This window comes from Misgurnus anguillicaudatus, chromosome 13 (genome assembly GCF_027580225.2).
Source record: "Misgurnus anguillicaudatus chromosome 13, ASM2758022v2, whole genome shotgun sequence".
Taxonomy (NCBI): domain Eukaryota; kingdom Metazoa; phylum Chordata; class Actinopteri; order Cypriniformes; family Cobitidae; genus Misgurnus; species Misgurnus anguillicaudatus.
Window position 1 is genome coordinate 24,356,823 of NC_073349.2, and position 19,366 is coordinate 24,376,188.

Sequence of the window (19,366 nt, forward strand, 5' to 3'; positions counted from 1 at the left end):
AATCTGTGCCAAAATAGGTAAAAATAAATAAATGGTAGAATAAATAAATGAATGCAAATTAATAAAATAATTAATAGCTATGCATATATGCTAAGGGTTACTAATAAAGTAAAAAATAATAATAATTAAACATTTTCACCTCACACACAGTGTTTTGATTATTGTATGTGTTTTAGTCGCACAAGTTTTTTTTTAATGCATCCAAAGCTTATATCGGATCCGAAAATTATGCACAGATGGTTGGCACCTCACACAGCCCCTTTGTGACTCTTCTTCCGATTTATTGGCTGTCATTTGTCATGTTTAAAGGCAGCTTTAAAGTAACATGTTGATTTTAAAATCAGACAAAGGTGACTGGCATAAAGATGATTGGCAGGCCGCAATTGGCCCACAGGCTGCCAGCTGACTAGCCCTGCTCTATATACTATTTAGGTACAGATATGTACCTTTGAGGTGCTAACATGGACTCTTTAAGGTGTTTTTGAAAGGGTACCATGCCCCTTTGTACCCTTTTACTGTGGTTGTGCATTATGGAAACGTATTCATATGGTAGAAGTTTTTTCACATTATGTTTATCAATGGAAAGCTTTTATTAAGTCTTGACTTAATCTAAACTTATTTGGCTGCTGGAAATCTAAATCAAACTTTAAAATGATGCACTGCCTCTAATTTAAATATCCTAAAGCGCTAAAGGCAACATCAGTCGGAGATAGTTACCCCTGCAAATATTTATTCCTGCTACAAGCCCCCTTATTGTGTCGATTATGGTGTGTAAAACTAATTTGCTGAAGTGCCGTTCCAAAAGCTTGTGTCAACATTTTTCCTGTATTTTTTACATTATATATATTATTATATATGTTATAGGCTAACTTATAATGATACTTTTTGTGATAGGTCATATATTAAAAAACTTAAAATATTATGTTAAAATATTAAATATTTTAAAAACAATTGTAGTTTAACATTGCAAGAGCCAAATGTTAATAGTTTAACTATGAACACTGCACAAAAACGTGTAAATAATCAACACATGAATTTGTGTATAGTACTAGCTATAATGCAGTGATCATAAACTTTCATAAATTGTTACATTTCAAGCAAACATATGCATGCAATCACAACATAGCCAGTCCTCTCATAATGACTTAAATTGCACTTTATGTTTTCTTTTTTAATATTTGAAAAAATATATAGGCTATAAACTGCCTTTCCACGCGACATTCGGACACGACTGGGGGAGTTCGCCCCCTAGTGGCAGTGTATGAAACATTTAATCTTTTAATCTAATTTAATCGTAAATCCGTGCCAAAATTTTTTAATTCAAATAAGTTCATTACAGCGCAAGAGCCTTCGATCTACGGTTATTTACAATAGTGAAATAAATAAATGAATGCAAGTGAATAAAAAAATAAATAGCTATGCATATATGCCAAAGGTTACTAATAAAGTAAATAATAATAATAATCACATAATAAGTTGTAATCGCACAAGTTTTTTTCTTTTTTAACGCATCCAAAGCTTATATCCGATCCGAAAATTATGCACAGATGGTTGGCACCTCACACAGCCACTTTGTGACTCTTCTTCCAATTTATTGGCTGTCATTCGTCATGTTTAAAGCCAGCTTTAAAGTAACATGTTGATTTTAAAATCAGACAAAATGACTGGCATAAGGATGACAGGCGACCGCATTTGGCCCAAGGGATGCCCGTTGACTAGCCCTGCTGTATATACTATTTAGGTACAGATATGTACCTTTGAGGTGCTAACATGGACTCTTTAAGGTGTTTTTGAAAGGGTACCACGCCCCTTTCTACCCGTTTTCTGCGAGTGTGCATTATGGAAACGTATTTATATGGTACCTAGAAGTTTTTCACATTATTTTTATCATTAATAAGTCTTGACTTAATCTAAACTTATTTGGCTGCTGGAAATCTAAATCAAACTTTAAAATGATGCACTGCCTCTAATTTAAATGTTGTAAAGAGCTAAAGGCAACATCAGTCGGAGATAGTTACCCCTGCAAATATTTATTCATGCTACAAGCCCCCTTATTGTGTCGATTATGGTGTGCCAAACTAATTTGTTGAAGCGCCGTTCCGAAAGCTTGTGTCAACATTTTCTCCTGTCACTCATCGCCCGGCTCCCTGCCTCGCTAAATGGTGGCTGCTGGTTCTGGTTCACGGGCTTTTGTAATATTCCAGTCATTTCTTGTCATGTGCACGTCTGAACCGTCTGCCCTCCATTTTAGAGGCAGATTGCATTAGGCATTTAAATCACCATCAGCAATGGGCTTGTCACACTGACTCTCTCGCTACAAGCAAATGCCTCTACCGCTCAAAACTTATTTATCAGGAGGATGTTTTTGGTAGTGTTGGCAGCTATTAAAGCAGAAAATGATAACCCTGTCAATGTTGGCATCACAGTTTTTTGGGCTCTGAGAAAATAAATGTATCAATATTTCACAATGTCCAACCCATTAAACACAGACAGACAAAAATGATGCGCATACACTGTGAATAAATATATCCGTGTGACGTTCAATGAGACAGAATCTGTACCATAAGCAAGTCTGAATGTACTACTAGAGAATATGTAATTTTCAAGTGTCGGGTAGTATTAGATGAAGCATGGCTTTCGGCTTTCGATCATGCTGAAAGCAAGAAGCCAGATCCCCATATCGACATTTGAAATATAAGATACGCATCTCCATACATCTTTATAGGCTGACAAATCTAATATTAAGTAACCGTGCTGGTTTTGTTACTCTCTTTCAGATAAACCGTCAGGTTCACCACAATATAGGAGAAAAAAAGCTGAAATAGGTTTATCATTTATTTTTCCCAACATCTTTATCCAACCTCTGGCATGAAATAAATATGTAAAGCCAGGAGCTAGAGATCCTATTTTCACAGCCTCGCTGTGCAGCTAATGTTTCATGAAGATAAGGAACAATTCAGGAACAGTCTGAAAAAGATTAAAAACCATCAATTTAGTTTTACTGATCTTAACAGTTTAATTCTTCATTGTTTTTGGGATGTTCGATCATTTTATTCTATAAAAAAAACTAATTAATTTAAGCGTGAGAAAGGTGCACTTGTATGTACTGTACAGTAGCATACTCTAAAAAATATGGACGTAGTGTCCGTGCCGTCACCCGTAGGTTTGTGAAGAGCATTTTTGAAGCCCAAAGTAGGCGGGGCCTGTAGTCACCATCTTGGCAGCGTGTCACTCGTGAAAAAACGAAAAGGGGCAAAGAGGCGGGACATGGGTGGACCTGTGGTGCCTGGTTGCTGAAACCACGCCCGCCTAGCTCGATTGTAGTGACAGCAATGGCAATTCACCTGTCACTCAAGTGGTCACGCCCTTAATTATGCAGAACTTTAAGGCTTAACTCTTTCCCCGCCATTGACGAGTTATCTCGTTAATTAAGAGAAAACATTTGCATGAAAAAAAACGTGTACCTATTGAGTTTTTATGGTGATCTGTAATACTGCGTTTATCCACTAGATGGCTCCAAGATTACCCAATTTATAAAAACTGAAGCAAAAATGGTTTTTATTAATTTTACACTCCGTGTATGTTTTGACAATTGTCTGAATCTGATCTTTAACAAAATTCCTTCAGTTTTTTGCTAAAAAAATTATTTTTAAAGAAAAATATTCATATTTAAGAGTTTATAAGTAGGGCTGTCACGGTTATGAAATTTTGCTGACGGTTAATGGTCTAATAAATTGTGACAATTATGACGATCAATCGCCTGTTTTAGTGCTTTGATGATTGTGACGATTTATTTTCTGTTTTATTGCTTTGACATTTAATTCTCATACTTTTTTATTTGTTTATGAAATAATTTCACACATTGTGATTATTTAAATTAAATATTTTGCAAAGTTTACCTGGCAGTAAATATTAATACACATAACACATATTTAAAAGTAAAAATGTCTCATTTATACAGGCGCTGTAGCTCCCCCTTGTGTTTTTTAGAGAGATGTGCAATCATTGCGGTGATCTGAAATCATCGAGATGAGTTCAAATAATCGCGATGAGACGATTATTTAATCATTGTGACAGTCCTATTTATAAACATAGAAAAAAAGTAAAGATATGATGAAACTTTTTTTTCCTGTTTTGTTTGTTTGTTTATTGATTGTTTGAAAGCAGAGGGTCTTTTCTTTCATTTGAGATATTTGTATGTTTATATATTTATAAAAGAAAAATTTCCTGGAAGGCATTTTGTGAAACTTTTGTGAAAATCACAAAAAGTGCTGGCGGGCAACTTTTCAAAAAATAATTTAAATTAAAGGAACCGTATGTAAGACATTTATACCAATTAATCATAAAATGACCCTGATATGTCACTAGACATTAAGAAATAATTTTCATTTCAAATACTTCTATCACTGACAACAGTGGTCTGGCCAGGATATTGTCATTTAAAAAGTGGAGTTGCAGCCCTCAACTGATGTTTATGTTGTCATTTTGTGCATTGGCCACCAGTTGAGTGATTGCAGTACCAGTTTGAGCCACAAGTTTTGTGATTGCAATACCAGTTTTGGCCACAACCCTACACACTGTTCCTTTAAAGGATGAGATACAAAAAATTCACTCCCCTCACAGTTGTCATGAAAGGCAAAATTACCTATATAGACCAAAATCAGTTTTTATACCAGGCTGCAAACAATTATTTTCTGCTGTCATGTTGAGAATTTTAACATGGGGGTCTATGGGATTGAGTCTCTAGTGGCCAGTCGATGTATTGCATTTTAAGTCACTTCCTTGTTGGCTTCACGACAGAGACCGGAGGGTTGCCCCTTATACAGTAGTACTTATACAGTATATGCACTTAAAATGATAGTTCCCTCAAAAATGAAAATGTTGTCATGTTTTACCAACCTCATGTCGAGTGGAGTTATTTATTTAACACTTTTGGGTCACTTTGAAACTTGAAGGGTTTCCTGGTTATTATGGGAGTGCCTGATGACTGAGTTTGTCACCATTCACTCCCATAGTAACCAGAAATCTCAAACAACACTTTTTTAAACATTTACATTTGGGTTCTCAAAAACAATGAAAGGCATTGGGGTTCAATCGACATGAAGGTCCCTTTCCCTTTAAAATCAATGTAAAAATAGAATTAAAGGTATTAAGCAAGCTTGCAAATAACAATTCACATGTATAATACACATCAACTCACATGATATTCAATGTAAATGAACCAACATTAAATTTTAATAATTTTCTAAGAAACATCAATCGTGTCTTACTCTGATCCTCAAGAAAGCAAGCTATCACAATGAATTTAAGCATGCCCCGTGCTTGGGGAAAAAGAGGATTTTACAGTCTTGAGTGACATGGAAGAAAATGGGAATAGGATGGGGGAAAAGCATGAAAACTGAAAAAATAGACTTTGCTGGCTGATCTGGGCTCATCTCTTCTTAAATTACTGTTAAAGTTGGATGAAGCACTGACAGGATTAGAAAGATAATCCCATAACACAGATATCGCCAAGTTCTGTAAGTCACTCTTCTAGACCACTGGGGTGCCTGTTAAAGCTACACCCTATACTCAAAATACTCCAAAGCTCACGCCCGTATAACCCTGGATCTAAAAGAAAGCCCAAGAGGTCAGTCAAAAACCATGTCAGCTTTGCACACTTGAATAGGGAATGTTTTAATAAAAATATTTATGATAACCCAAGGCAACTAACACGATTCATTCTCAGCTATATGGTCACATCTGGAGAGATGAGTGTGCAATAAAACAACATTTTATTTAACTGAACGCCACACATTGCAAGTCATAAACACACACACACCCGGAGCAGTGGGCAGTTACTGGGGAGACACCCGGGAGCAATTTGGAAAATGTGCCTTGCTCAAGGGCACCTCAGTCGCAACCTGCCTGGCGTGAGACTCAAACCAAATAAAATCAATATGCCCTCTTATTAAATGTCATTACATGCAATTTTCTCAATGAACAACAGAATAAAAATGTAAATTAAGCTGATGAAATACAAAGTGCTAAAATTTCTATTATTTAACGTTTAATTTCAAGTCTATGCTAATAAAATGCTGTGGTTGATCTTGTGCTCGGTTTGTAACTGGAAATATTTGAAGTGCAGACAGGAAAACATTTGGAAATAGCCATGGTCTCTAAGGGCGGGTTCATACTTGACATGCAGTGTTTGAGTTAACGCATTACAAATAACGCGCATTACGTAATAATATTACTTTTCTGAAGTAACGAGTAAAGTAACACATTACTTTATAAATGTACACATTAATATTTGAGTTACTTTTTTTTAAAGTAATGCAAGTTACTTTTCAGTTTAATTAATTAGATGTAAACATACTGCATTAAACTGAACGTATAAACGTAGAATTACACACTCACTCAGTCAGTCAAAAATAGAGATGGCAGACCAAAGCTTGACATTTTTGCAATGGAAATATGCAATTTCTGAATGCAGAACTTCTCAGTCATAAAAACACCTGCAAAGTAAGAAAAAGTAATGCAAAAGTAACTTAAAAGTAACGAAAAGCATTACTTCCATGAAAAGTAACTAAGTATCCCAATTAATTATTTTTTTGGAGAGTAACTTAATATTGTAATGCATTACTTTTAAAAGTAACTTTCCCCAACACTGTTGACATGTTTGGTTCGATTAAAACGAACTCAAGTGCGATTGCTCGGTTGGTGCAGTTCTTTTGAGTAAATGTGAATGCTGCCATCCAAACTTTGGTTGGCACTAAACAAGCAACCCTACTGATAGCTGGTTTTAGCTGGTTTAAGGGGGTCTACGCTGGTCCTCCCAGCCTGGCAAAGCTGGTCAAGCTGGTGGATCAGTTGGTCTTCCAGCATGACCAGCTAAGTCCAGCTAGACCAGCTTAAAAAGTGACCAAAACACAACTAGACCAGCTTGCTACACCAGCAATACCAGCTAAAACCAAACTGGGAGACCAGCTAAAACCAGCTCATGCTGGTCTTAGCTGGATTTTTCAGTAGGGAAACCCATCTTTTCAGTGGTCTCGGCCCACTTCCAAACAAACTGTGGTTCGGTTCGACTGATATCTGAATGCACATGGACCAGAGACAGCACAATGAACCAAAAACAAGTGTGATATCACAAAACATGACCTTGATTTTACAGCAGGATGAGTGGAGTATGCAAAAACAAATTAGGCAGAGGGCTAACGTGGATCAATGAAGAGGTAAAGAGCCTTATTACCATTTGGTCCATCGAGCATATACTGGTAAAAAATCCACAAAATGCTTAAACTGTTAAGCGTCGCCGTCCCGAATACGGGACACCTAAGTCAATAATATTGTTGATGTAAATTTTAATCTATCACTACAAACTATATATCGTTGGAAAGGTCTAAGCCTCCAGAATATACATTTCAACAGTGTTTTATAAAATAAATTATGTAGGGGGAGTAATTGATTCATTTATGAAGAGAGTGTGCCTCAAAAAAATTATTTTCTGCTAAATGTCACTGTCCCACCAGCAGGACGCCTACATTTACTTCAATGTTGGCATATGAATTCTTATCTAATCATGACAAACTGTATATTGTTTGAAAGCTCCAAGAGTGTAGATTTAACTCAATAGGGTGGGGTGACGCTTAAAAGGTTAAGTTAAGTAAAATCACAAGCTCTGAGCTGTTAATAATACCTCCACATAAAGACTTATAAAATAAGCATGTTTACTCCAGCATGTAGCATATGTGGATGATCAGAGTTCCTCCTTATAAAATTCGTCATCAAAGGCGACCAATAGAGTGGTGACCTTATTCTTACGCATTAATGTTTGTTATCTTTAGGTTCGCTGATAAAATGCCAGTGTGCGTGCCAGTGTTGGGGGTAACGCATTAAAAGTAATGTGCAGTACGTAATAATATAACTTTTCTGAAGTAACAAGTAAAGTAAAGTAAATGTACACATTAATATTTGAGTTACTTCTTTAAAAAAGTAATGCAAGTTACTTTTCAGTTTAATTAATTTAATTTAAAAATAAAATAATGTACTGCATTAAACTGAACATATTAACGTAGAATTACGCACTCGGAAACGGAAATGGCAGGCCAGAGCTTGACATTTTGACGATCATAAAAAACACCTGCAAGGCCTGAAAGAGATCAAGCCTCAGCCAAGTAAGAAAAAGTAACGCACAAGGAACTTAAAAGTAACGTAAGCATTACTTTCCATGAATGCAATAGTTACTTTTTTGGGGAGTAACTTAATATTGTAATCCATTACTTTTAAAAGTAACTTTCCCCAACACTGGTGAGTGTTAAGCGAACCAAGACTTAATAAATTGTTTTCTTTTTTGGTCCGGACCAAAAGAACCAAACAAACCGAACTACAAGTATGAACATGCTCTAAAAGCATATCTTAGTATTAAAGCCATAAAAAAGTACAAAGCCTCGAGGCCAAAGATACACTCGAATATTGACTTTCTAGTCTCGAATCCCATTCCTCATCAACTATTTCACATTTCCCTGAGGTCTCGGAGTTCAAGCAGAATTACTTTGTCCTATGTCACAAAACACTGAGTTTTATTACAACCCAGCCAGAATGAAAAGACAGCCCTGGATCTAGCTGTCCGTTGTATCTGATCAGAACGTTTCACCATCTTAACTTCGAATTTATTGCTTTTCATTGCTGGAAGCTGAAGTCGTTTTTCTGTGCTTAATTATGCAATACACCCTAGGATCCGAAGACGCTCCCTCACCTGAATCACAAATTAAACAAGGCCCACAAATTCACATGGCTCAGAGCTGCATTTCTGGGGCCGATGCTCCAACCTGCAACCGATGTAAAGCATGCACCATCTCGTCCATCGAGGGCTGCACTAAGTTCTAATCAGGCCCTCCAGCAGTTCTTTCTTGGCATGGTTTGAGTTACTATAGAGACGACGACAAGATCTCCAAAGAGTTTTACAAACACCAAGAATTCGGCCTACAGACAGGCATGCACAAGCTCATGAAGGATAACACCTAAGAGTGGGTGGGGTGAGTTTGGCATGTCGATCTGCCTCGCATGGGGATGTATGGTGTAGTTGAGCAGCTCAATTGAAAGAGCATTGCTTTAAAAGCACAAAAGGTTGGGGGTTCGATTTCGGGAACACACTGATAAAAAATGGATCTTGAATGTAAGTAAAAGCATCTGCCAAATGCATAAACGTAAATGTATGCATTTGAGAAATTCTATATACTTTGTACTGTTTTATATATATATTTATACTGTATACCCATTACCCCAGATATTTCTACCTGAATTGCACTACAATGCATTGAATTTTTATTTAGTTTGAATAAATATTCTATTGTTATGAACCTTATTTCATTTTTTTACTCACTTTCACTCTCATATAAAGCATTTAACTACATCACATACTGTGAATGATTGTGTAAGTGGCAAAAAAAAGTTGAATTTGAATATAACATACTGGAAATTCATGGTCATCGAACCCAAATGCACCCCAACTCTTCCCTCAATGATAAACATTCACCTATGCATTATGCATGAGGACAAGCTGCATTTATAAGCACCAACCATGCAGGCTCACCCACAATGGGTATTTAAATAAAAACCCAAACCAAAAAACATTTATAAAGCGTGCCCCGTTTTGTGCGTATGCTAGTTCCCACGCAAACAAACTTGATGGAAGAATGGGCCTGAATGGTGGGATCTGAGGATGATTCATGTAAGCACACTTGCAGGTGATCTGTGATTTATAAAGGGAACATTGCTTTTATCGTTTTGGAATCCATTTAGCTGATCTCCAGGTCTGGCGCTAGCACTTTTAGCATAGGTTAGCACAATCCATTGAATCTGATTAGACCATTAGCATCATGCTAAAAAATAACCAATGAGTTTGGATATTTTTCCTATTTAAAACTTGACTCTTCTGTAGTTACATCGTGTACTAAGACAGACGGAAAATTAAAAGTTGCGATTTTCTAGACAGATACGACTCTAAGAACTATACTGGCGTAATAATCAAGGACTTTGCTGATGTAACACGGCTGCAGCAGGCGTAGTAATATTACGCACTGCCCGTAAATAGTCCCCTTGGTTACTTTCAATAGCATGGGAACAATTTTCAAGCAGTGCGTAATATTACTACGCCTGCTGCAGCCGTGTTACATCAGCATGATGCTAACGGTCTAATCAGATTCAATGGATTATGCTAAGCTATGCTAAAAGTGTTACCGCCAGACACGGAGATCAGCTGAATGGATTCCAAAACGGTAAGAATCAAATGTTTAACTCTAGGGAAGCTGAAAAATGAGCATATTTTCAAAAATAGTGGAATGTCCCTTTAATACTCTAAAAAAATTGGCTTTTGTGCGTAAGTAGACTTTTAGTAAAGATCCTACGCACAGTTTTATAAATGAGACCCCTGGAGTTCACCATCTCAGTTATACCATGTTTATTAGTTGCCCTCCACTGCAGCCAGACAGTACCGAACCGAACAAGTACACTTTGGTGTGCACTACTCTGAAGCGCCCGCCGTGAGCCAGGGAGTCAGTCAGTTGGTACTAATGTGTTGATTGGGCCAAAAGTGAGGCTGAGAGAAAAGAGCATTTTGATGATGGCCCGCAGCGCTCCACTGTTATTACCCAGCTTTTAATTACAGCATGTCAGAAAGAGGGGCGGAAAAGCACTGGTTTCTCATGTCTAATGAAGGGGACCGTGAGTATGAGATGTTCGGGGCACATGAGGCTAGAAAAAAATATAAATGCTTTCAATGCGATCCTGCATAAAAGGAAAAACCAACAGAGTGTGAGGGCTTCGATGGAGTATTGCTGTAAATATAAATAGGCGCTGAATGTAAACTATGAGGGCATGCATGCAAACTTTAGTGGGAACATTTTTAATACTGCACCCACAACTAACTGTTAGGTTTCTTGGAAAGTGACCGAGCTTATTGTCCCACGCAAACTAATTTTTACTTTATCTCTCACATCTGACTCCACACACACGCTCTCCTTGGATGAGATGAAATCACATTCGGCTCCGAGGGATGATGGCCTATTCGTATTCTAACGCAACGCCTCAAATTTGCATACAAACTGAGAATGTAATATTTATGATGTAAAATAATGGCAGACTTCACTGTCAATTTGCTTTTACATAAAAGTACATTTAAAAGGCTGCCGCATTCCAGGTTGGGCAAGTCAGAACAGACTTGGAAAACAAGTCTTTGCATTCTCATCAGCACTGAAGAGGAGTAAGATAAAGAAAGAAAATGCATTATATGGTATACGTCGCCTATAGGGATGTCCCTCCTATCTGATAAGTTACCCAAGTTCATCAAAGAAACCTTTTCAAACAATTACAGGTTAATGTGTCCCAAACAGTGTGAAATGTGCATCCGTGCATGGACTTGCTTCGTGTCAGCGGATACTTTCTAATCATGGCTTTCACAGAATCGTACTTGCTTCGAACCAGTGCCGTATAACCAGGAGAAAACCACAATACAGGCTGCATTCCTCTATGTATGAGTCAGAGACGGGGGCATACGGGACACTTTAAACTGATCAGGATTTCTGCTCTCATGGGAGAGATAGATGGAAGGAGAGAGAGAGATCAAGGATTTTCTAGAAGCGCGCACACACAGAGAGGAAAAGAAAGAATGAATACATTCCTGGGCGCGTTGAGACAGATTTGCTGCCTACAGGTAAGAGGCTACTGTAACCCGGCACCTCTGTGTGTGCGTGCTTGTGTTTCATGGGGTTTATATCTCAAAGCAGTAACTCTGCCCTGACCTGAAGTTTCAAAATAATACAGCCAGCTGTATTACACTTGCTTGCTTTATTGACCAATAGGTCATCTCTCCTTTAGTGCAGACAGGGTAGCATCTCGTCTGTGTCTGCAGTCCTATTCTATTACTAAATGCACTTATTTCTTTAACCTGTCAAAGAGACCTTCCCTGTTTTTTGAGGGGAAATATGCATTGGGCTTCTCTGCAAATAAAATGTAACTATTGGGGGTAGTGTGTGCTATTGTTGGGACAGACAGAGTATCGAAAGATTTGGAACAAGAGCTTGAGACCCTCACACAGCAGGCAGGATATTTGCCTTAAACTACTCATTCACACACCTTTTGTTTTCTGACACAGCTCGACTTGGGTCAGCTCAACTACTGATTTTTTTTGGGGGAGAGGAAGAGGACTGGGGGGTTTACTTAAGATTCTGACCTGGTGAAAATCTTAAGAATGTTTAGTTGACAAAAAGCATTTGGGTGTAGAACATGTATACTGCTACAATATACCGTCCTGGATGGTCAATAACCATGATATTGAAAACAAATTTACACATATTGTACATAATTCAGCAGCTATTTAATCATAGGCAGGTGTCTGTTTTTTATGCAAATGCACGCGCACGGTCGAACGCATAGCCTTGCAAAGCATCGTTTATTTAACGCATACGTGTACGCAAACGTTCAACGCATGCACATTGCGACAAAATGCAATGCAGATCCTGGGCTACATGCTACATTCTCCTAGGTAAGCATGGTTACAAAAATCCGCTGGTGCGCGTTCAGTGCACGTGAACTATTTAGATGATGAAATCTGCGCCACGCGCACTGTACGCTGTGTATGCGTAAAAAATGTGGCTATTCTTTTAGCTAAATATAAGTCAGCTGATACAGCTAGACGATCAGTCACGTGGCGTGGGTTTAATGTTTGCTAGATCTTTTTTCGGCAAATGCAAATTATTTGGATTTATTTATTTGATTAAGTCAAAAATCACCTCAAGTGAAGGTAAAAACTTTTTTGCAAAATAAGGGATTTTTATTCAAAATTTTGCGTTTGGAAACCCAGCGTATGGTTATTGTACATAATTGCATAAACGCATGGCCTTGCAAAGCATTGTTTATTTAAATACATGCGTGTACGCAGACATTCAATGCATGCACATTGCGACAAAATGCAATGCAGATCCTGAGCTACATGCTACATTTTCCTGCGTACACGCGGTTACAAAAATCCACCGGTGCGCGTACAGTGCACGTGTACTATTCTGATGATGAAATTGTGGAAACATGACTATACTTTTAGCAAAAGAAAAATCAGCTGATACAGCTAGACGATCAGTCACATGGGTTTAATTTTTGCTAGATCAGAATTTTTCACGGCAAATGCAAATTATTCTGATTTACAGTATTTATTTGATTAAGTTAAAAATCACCTCAAGTGAGCGTAAAAACTTTTTTGCAAATAAAGGGATTTTTATTCGAAATTTAGCGTTTGGAAACCTAGCTTATGGTTACAGACACTCTTTCTGCCTCCCTACTTAAATAAAGTTACATAAACAATACTTGATATTGAGTTTTTGACTGATATTATAGAGTGTATTCGTGGGGGGAACAGATATCGCCGTAATATTGTTATCAAGAGTTTTTTTCTACGATAATTGAGTTGTGAAAGTGTAATGCTGGATTCACACAAAACGCGGTAGAAGCGACAAAAACGCGCAATTTGCGCGTAGTTGGACGCCTGAAGATTTTGAGTTTAATCGCTTCATTTGCGCGTGAAATTCTAGTCATTCGATAGATTCACGCGGAAATTTTTCTCCGCTCGCTTCCTGTAATCACGTCACTACTAAAGCAAGCTCCTGATTGGTTAACCTGGCACGTGTTTCCGCCAAAGTTCAGATTTTTCAACTCGTGCGTTCAACGCTCAATTAAAGTCTAGTTCGCACGAATGAGGCGGATTCTCGTCTGCCGTGCCGCGCTAAACGCCTCCGCGCCGCAAGACCTCCAGACGCGCGTAAACGCGTTATTACATTGACTTAACATTGAAATCAATCGCGATTGATGCCTCTACCGTGGCTGGGGTGAACGCAGCATTATATCTTGACAGCACTAGTATAAACCGATGAATTTCAGTGCATTAGAACTTAATCTAATTTAGTGGAATCTGTTGAACCTTTTCTCAAAACTCATTTTTTATCATCTGTCATCAGGGAACTCAGTCACCCTTAGGTTCATCACATTAACAATTTTCCTTTAACATTTGTTAACCAAATTATTCTTTAAAAGCACTCTTAATTTACAAACGTTTCAACATTCGAAACTTAAGCAATGCCTTTTGTCAAATGTAATGCATGAAGTGTGTTTGTGCTACTTGGTTCCACTTTATTTCATATTATTATAATGCAAAGACATTCCTACATTTTTTAAGTGTGGCTTACATGTTCAAACACATGCCTACTTTACACACACTATAATAGCAAATATCCAAGCTTACATGTAAACGTGATCTAACACTTCTAGATATATTTGGATTTGGAAAATTTAAATGAACCTTTCATATGTCAGTGAGATAATTAAATGCTTTAAGACACACACACACACACACACACAATGCTTCAACGTGACACACCTGCAATAGAGATCTTATCTGATGGGATCCCAAACCTCCCCCTCTGGTGTAGAGTTCCTGCGGTCGGGAACAGAGAAAGAACGAGTGATGATTGCATGCTCAGACAGCTTTGCAAACTCAGAGATTCACAGATCTAGAATAGAAAGTAATACTAATCTTAGTATATCTAATGAAGTGTTAGGTATGGTTAAATAGATTTTCTATTCATTCTAAGGAAATATAAAAGTGAACCCAAGAAAAAGGAGCCTAACTGCCTATTTGAGGTACAAAGGATGTTACCATAGAAAGTGGATTTGTTGCAGACTAAAGACCTGGCATGTACGCTCTTGCAGGTCTGTGCAAAGGTAGATGTTGGCCAAGTTTTGTGCAAGTTTGTTGCACGCATGCATGCTTTCACGTTCTCCACCTGAACTGCCAACCATCCGATTTTAAATGTGCACATTAAGCAAATGCCACAATGCCGCAATGTGACAAAACTGCCACAAGCACAACATTCCCAAGTGACTGTGAGAATCAGTCCTCGGGAATTTCATCAGATCTATAATCAGTCAAACCCCCACTGGCTCTTACTCATTGTCTTTACTCAGAATGCCTATAGAAATCAACAGGTGGGGTGGGGCATTCCTGCTCCTGTCCAGACTTGAGCCCACAGCGCATTGTAAAAAACATGCGTTTTAAACATGCCAGCCTTTGGTCTGTGATTGAATCTGTAAGGAAGTTACCATCATTAACATCAACATCTGTGGCTGTGTCGTGTCAGCACAGGTAAAGGGTAGTTAAGAAAACATGCTAAAAAAGTAGATCGAAGTATGAAGTCAAAACACCCAACATATAACAAATCCCATGAGTTATATAAATCTCCAAGTAAAAACAAATAATTCTCCAATTACTGTTTATTTAAATAAAAAAATAAAAAAAAGTATTAATAAACTCTGTGTGCTCATTGGAGATGCACTTCACTAGCTTAACTAGTTTTTGCACAAAAAACACAAAATGTATAAATGAACATAAATTATTACAAATATTTAACTCTTAGTACTTGAAAACATGGAGCATAAATTATATTTTATTCATGCACTTCACTAGCTTAACTAGTTTTTGCGCAGAAAAACAAAATGTATAAATGAACATAAACTATTACAAATATTTAACTCTTAGTACTTGAAAACATGGAGCATAAATTATATTTTATTCATGCACTTCACTAAATTAACTAGTTTTTGCGCAGAAACACAAAATGTATAAATAAACATAAACTATTACAAATATTTAACTCTTAGTACTTTAAAACATGGAGCATAAATTATATTTTATTCATGCACTTCACTAGCTTGACTAGTTTTTGCAGAGAAACACAAAATGTATAAATGAACATAAACTATTGCACATATTTAACTCTTAGTACTTGAAAACATGGAGCATAAAGTATATTTTATTCAAATTAAAAACACGCAATGTGTTAGTGACACAAGGTGTGGTTCAGATTTATGATAGAAAGGGGTGCGGTTTGCAAAAAAAGGCTCTTTCCTATTGGCCAGTGCCTGCTTGTGAAGTAGTGCTACCTTAAGCAGGTAGGCAAATAAAGACAGACCTGAGATAGAGGATGACACTGTTACTCCTCACACCTGCACTTCACCTCACAAAAGGACCAGCTAAAGACATTTTCTGCAGTTGCAATTTTTTGCAAGTTTTGACACAAGTTTTGCTTTTTTTGCAAGTTTTGACTTTTTTTTGTTTTATATTTTAGACTGGTGGGTTTGGATCTAACATCATGGAAAAGGTGAGTGTGTCAACATCAAGGTAGGTCTTGATAAAATGTTATATTTATTATTTGCTTAAATTATTTCGTTTTAATTCGTTGATGTTAAATATTTGTGACCAAACTATCATGCGAACGTGTGTTTAATGCAATTTGCTTAATTTTGTTTTAAGTAATCAAAATATCAAATGCTTGGAAAACTCCCTCCTTCAGGAACACAAGCATTTTTTGCAAGAGTAAGAGGGGGTTAGGGTTGAGTTACAATGCGAGCCAAAATGCGCAATAGATGACAAAGCAAACATGTAGGCCCTCTTACCTTTATGACCTACAGGCACGGAGGGAGAGACAGGTTTGGGCTCGCTGAAGGGAGAGGCCGAGTCACAATGTTTGTTCTCTCAAGCATGCAAAATAAAAGTGACACAATATGAAAATACAACAATTAAAATTTTCACGTTTAGGTTTAGCAGCCATACACAAAGTACAGTACTACGTTTTATTGACACTGTGTTTCTGTTTTGTCTCATAGGTATAAAAGTGCTTCCCTACCATTCGTAGATCTACTCCAATCTCATCTCTGTGAATTCTATCCTTCATTCCACCGGAGTCTGTGTAGATGTCCAATCAGATTTCAGTGGTGTGAAGTGTAGGAGACATGGAAAGATCTCCTCACCTCCTATAACCTGACATTTTGGAGAAGGTTGAGGATTGCGTTAGCAGATAACAACTGTAACAGAACTGTTAAAAGGTGAAATGCAGTGTAAACAAGAGTATGCATGACTAGTTTTCAGTTGTAGTATAATTTGCTTGGATCAAAGCAGCCCATGACAGTTATATGCTAAATGCTGAATGTCAAGCCCCCTTTTTACCTTCCCAGTCTTGTTGCACGGAGGACGCTTTGAAGTTCACGGTACCTAAACATCTATGTAAAGCAACGTACCTCACCCTGCCCTTTAGCGCAATATGCTAACTCCAACAACATGGCATGTTGGTTCATATGCTATTGTGAAGGGACACGCACAAAGATTCAAGGTGCCTGCCAAAATATATTTATGTATGTGTGTATTCAGTTCCTATACTCTCAACCCACACCAATAAACTTGTTTTTTAAAAGTGTGTGATTTGTTTTGCTTAATGCTGACAATAAATGATAATAAAAGACAAACCTTACACGCTCTCCTGGCATTTGTAGTTTGTTGATGGTGTTTAAAAATAGCAGTCTGTCTACCATATATTCCTGCACTTTGGTTCGAGATGATGTTAAGCTTTGAAATGATCCAACACAATGCCACACAGAGGTGAACTTCGCTTGAAATAATGCAAGAAAAAGCCAGCCTTTGCAAAAGAGCATTGAAGTTCATCAACATTTGTGTGAATGCAGAGAAACTCAAAATAATAAAACTTGAAAAAAATAGCTTTTTTGTATTTGGTTCTCTCTCTGGATAGGCATGTTCGGTTGCGCCTCAAAAAAATGAAAAATACATGCAAAGCTACAAAGTTTTGCCCTAAGGTTACACCTGTAGCCTCTCAAGTACCAAAAAACACCCCTGTTATTTTTTTTATTGTTAAATCATGTTTAGACATGATCAATACATTTTAAAAACCCTCAATAACAATGGAAAACGCATAAATCTCACACATACTCAACTATATACAAGCTTTAGATCTACTTATAAAATAAGTTTAGGTTCAGCTAAAGGCCCTTTTTTAGATCCTATTTGATAGTTGACAAAAAAAAATCATTTATTTCTAAACACTACAACATTATTGTTTGTATTTGACCTCTGAAATCATTTTGAACGGTACACATCCCAATGTTTTTGCATCCATGAAAACGCACAATTTTGCATCCATGAAAACCATGTATAGCAATTTAAAATGCCTTGATGCGATTCCAAAATTTTTAAGCGCAAACACTTCATTTAATTCTCTGTAATTTGGCTTTGTTTAGTATTCCTTGTTTTTAGCTTGCCAGATGGCACAGTTAAATAGTTACAACCTAACCATTAAATGAAGGAGGATTTTAAATGCATACAGATCTGAGATATGAAAACACAACTGACCTACATTTTTTAAAAAGCTAATAAAAGCTTAAAGTTAACAGGCAGATGTGCGTCCCAAACAATTACAGATATCTAGTAAACACATCATACTCAGAACTGCACACTTTGAGATACTGTACATGGTGCAAGCAAATTTACGCCAAGAACCTTTCAGGCTATCAACGCCTTCACCAGATTTCTCAGCCTGTTATTATTAAACGTCAATAAAAAAAACACCAAGAAACCATAGCAGCAATATACAAACAATAACAAACAAGGTTTGCGCAATGCCAAAAATTAAAATAGGATTTTAAGACAGAAAGATAAACGCTTGGTTTATTAAAAGTGTATTTAATTATATTTAATAGACTACTGTGAAAATCTCAAGGCTACTTAATTCAATACTTTTGTCAGGCATAAGCAAATTCAACAGTTCAAACTCAAATACACTTGTACAGGGTTTTTTAAACTTTATGATGCCAAGGACTCCTAAATATGATGAACCTTTTGTGAGGGACCCCCACCAACCCTACCAAAACATGTTATAGAAATTATAATATTTTATGTATAACAATGATATAAATGGCTACACTATAATTGGATGTATAAATATGAAGAGATACATTTTCATTTAAAATAAATGTACTGCAAGAACTAATTTCAGAGCAGCTTAGCAAGGATTACTGCCTTACAAACCCCAATGCATGAGATAAAGGGGACTGTAAAAAGGGAAACACGCTAAAACTATACAAAGCAAATATAACTGATTTTGAAATGTATGAAGCAATAAATTTCACACATTTTATTTAGCTTTTTTCTCTGGGGAACCCTAAAACCTCCTGGAGGTCCCCTGGGGTCCCTCACTGGACCCCAGTTTGAAGACCCCTGCACTAGTCAACATTTGTAGTGAATCAAACAAGTTCATCAAAGTAGTCCTAAGACAAAAATGGTTATTGTTTAAAAAATTTAGACAACTTTTATGAAAGGTTTTGATCCACTTTAAATGAATATTCAAGGTCATATTAAAAACATACTGCTGTGTTTTTCACAAAATTTTGTGAGACTATGGTCTCGTACACACTGCAAACTTTCGGGAGTGACAACTGCATTTAAATGCGGGAGTGAATCCCCTTCATAACTGTACGGAACAAGACTCACTCC

At 37.0% G+C, this 19,366-nt stretch overlaps 1 long non-coding RNA gene across 2 annotated transcripts in view; it reads right to left on the reverse strand.

Moving 5' to 3' along the window:
• The window catches only part of LOC129431495 (uncharacterized), a 41,152-nt gene extending 23,692 nt beyond the window's left edge, over positions 1-17,460 (reverse strand). Inside the window, exons 1-3 of one of the 2 annotated variants that reach the window (XR_008639844.2) lie at positions 16,713-17,448; positions 16,483-16,560; positions 14,408-14,464 (exon numbers count right to left, since the gene is read on the reverse strand). This is a non-coding gene — a long non-coding RNA (uncharacterized lncRNA). Of the gene's footprint in view, positions 1-14,407; positions 14,465-16,482 lie in introns of both variants that reach the window. The other variant, XR_012372947.1, reaches the window with a different exon arrangement.
• Between the last annotated feature and the right edge of the window lie 1,906 nt (positions 17,461-19,366).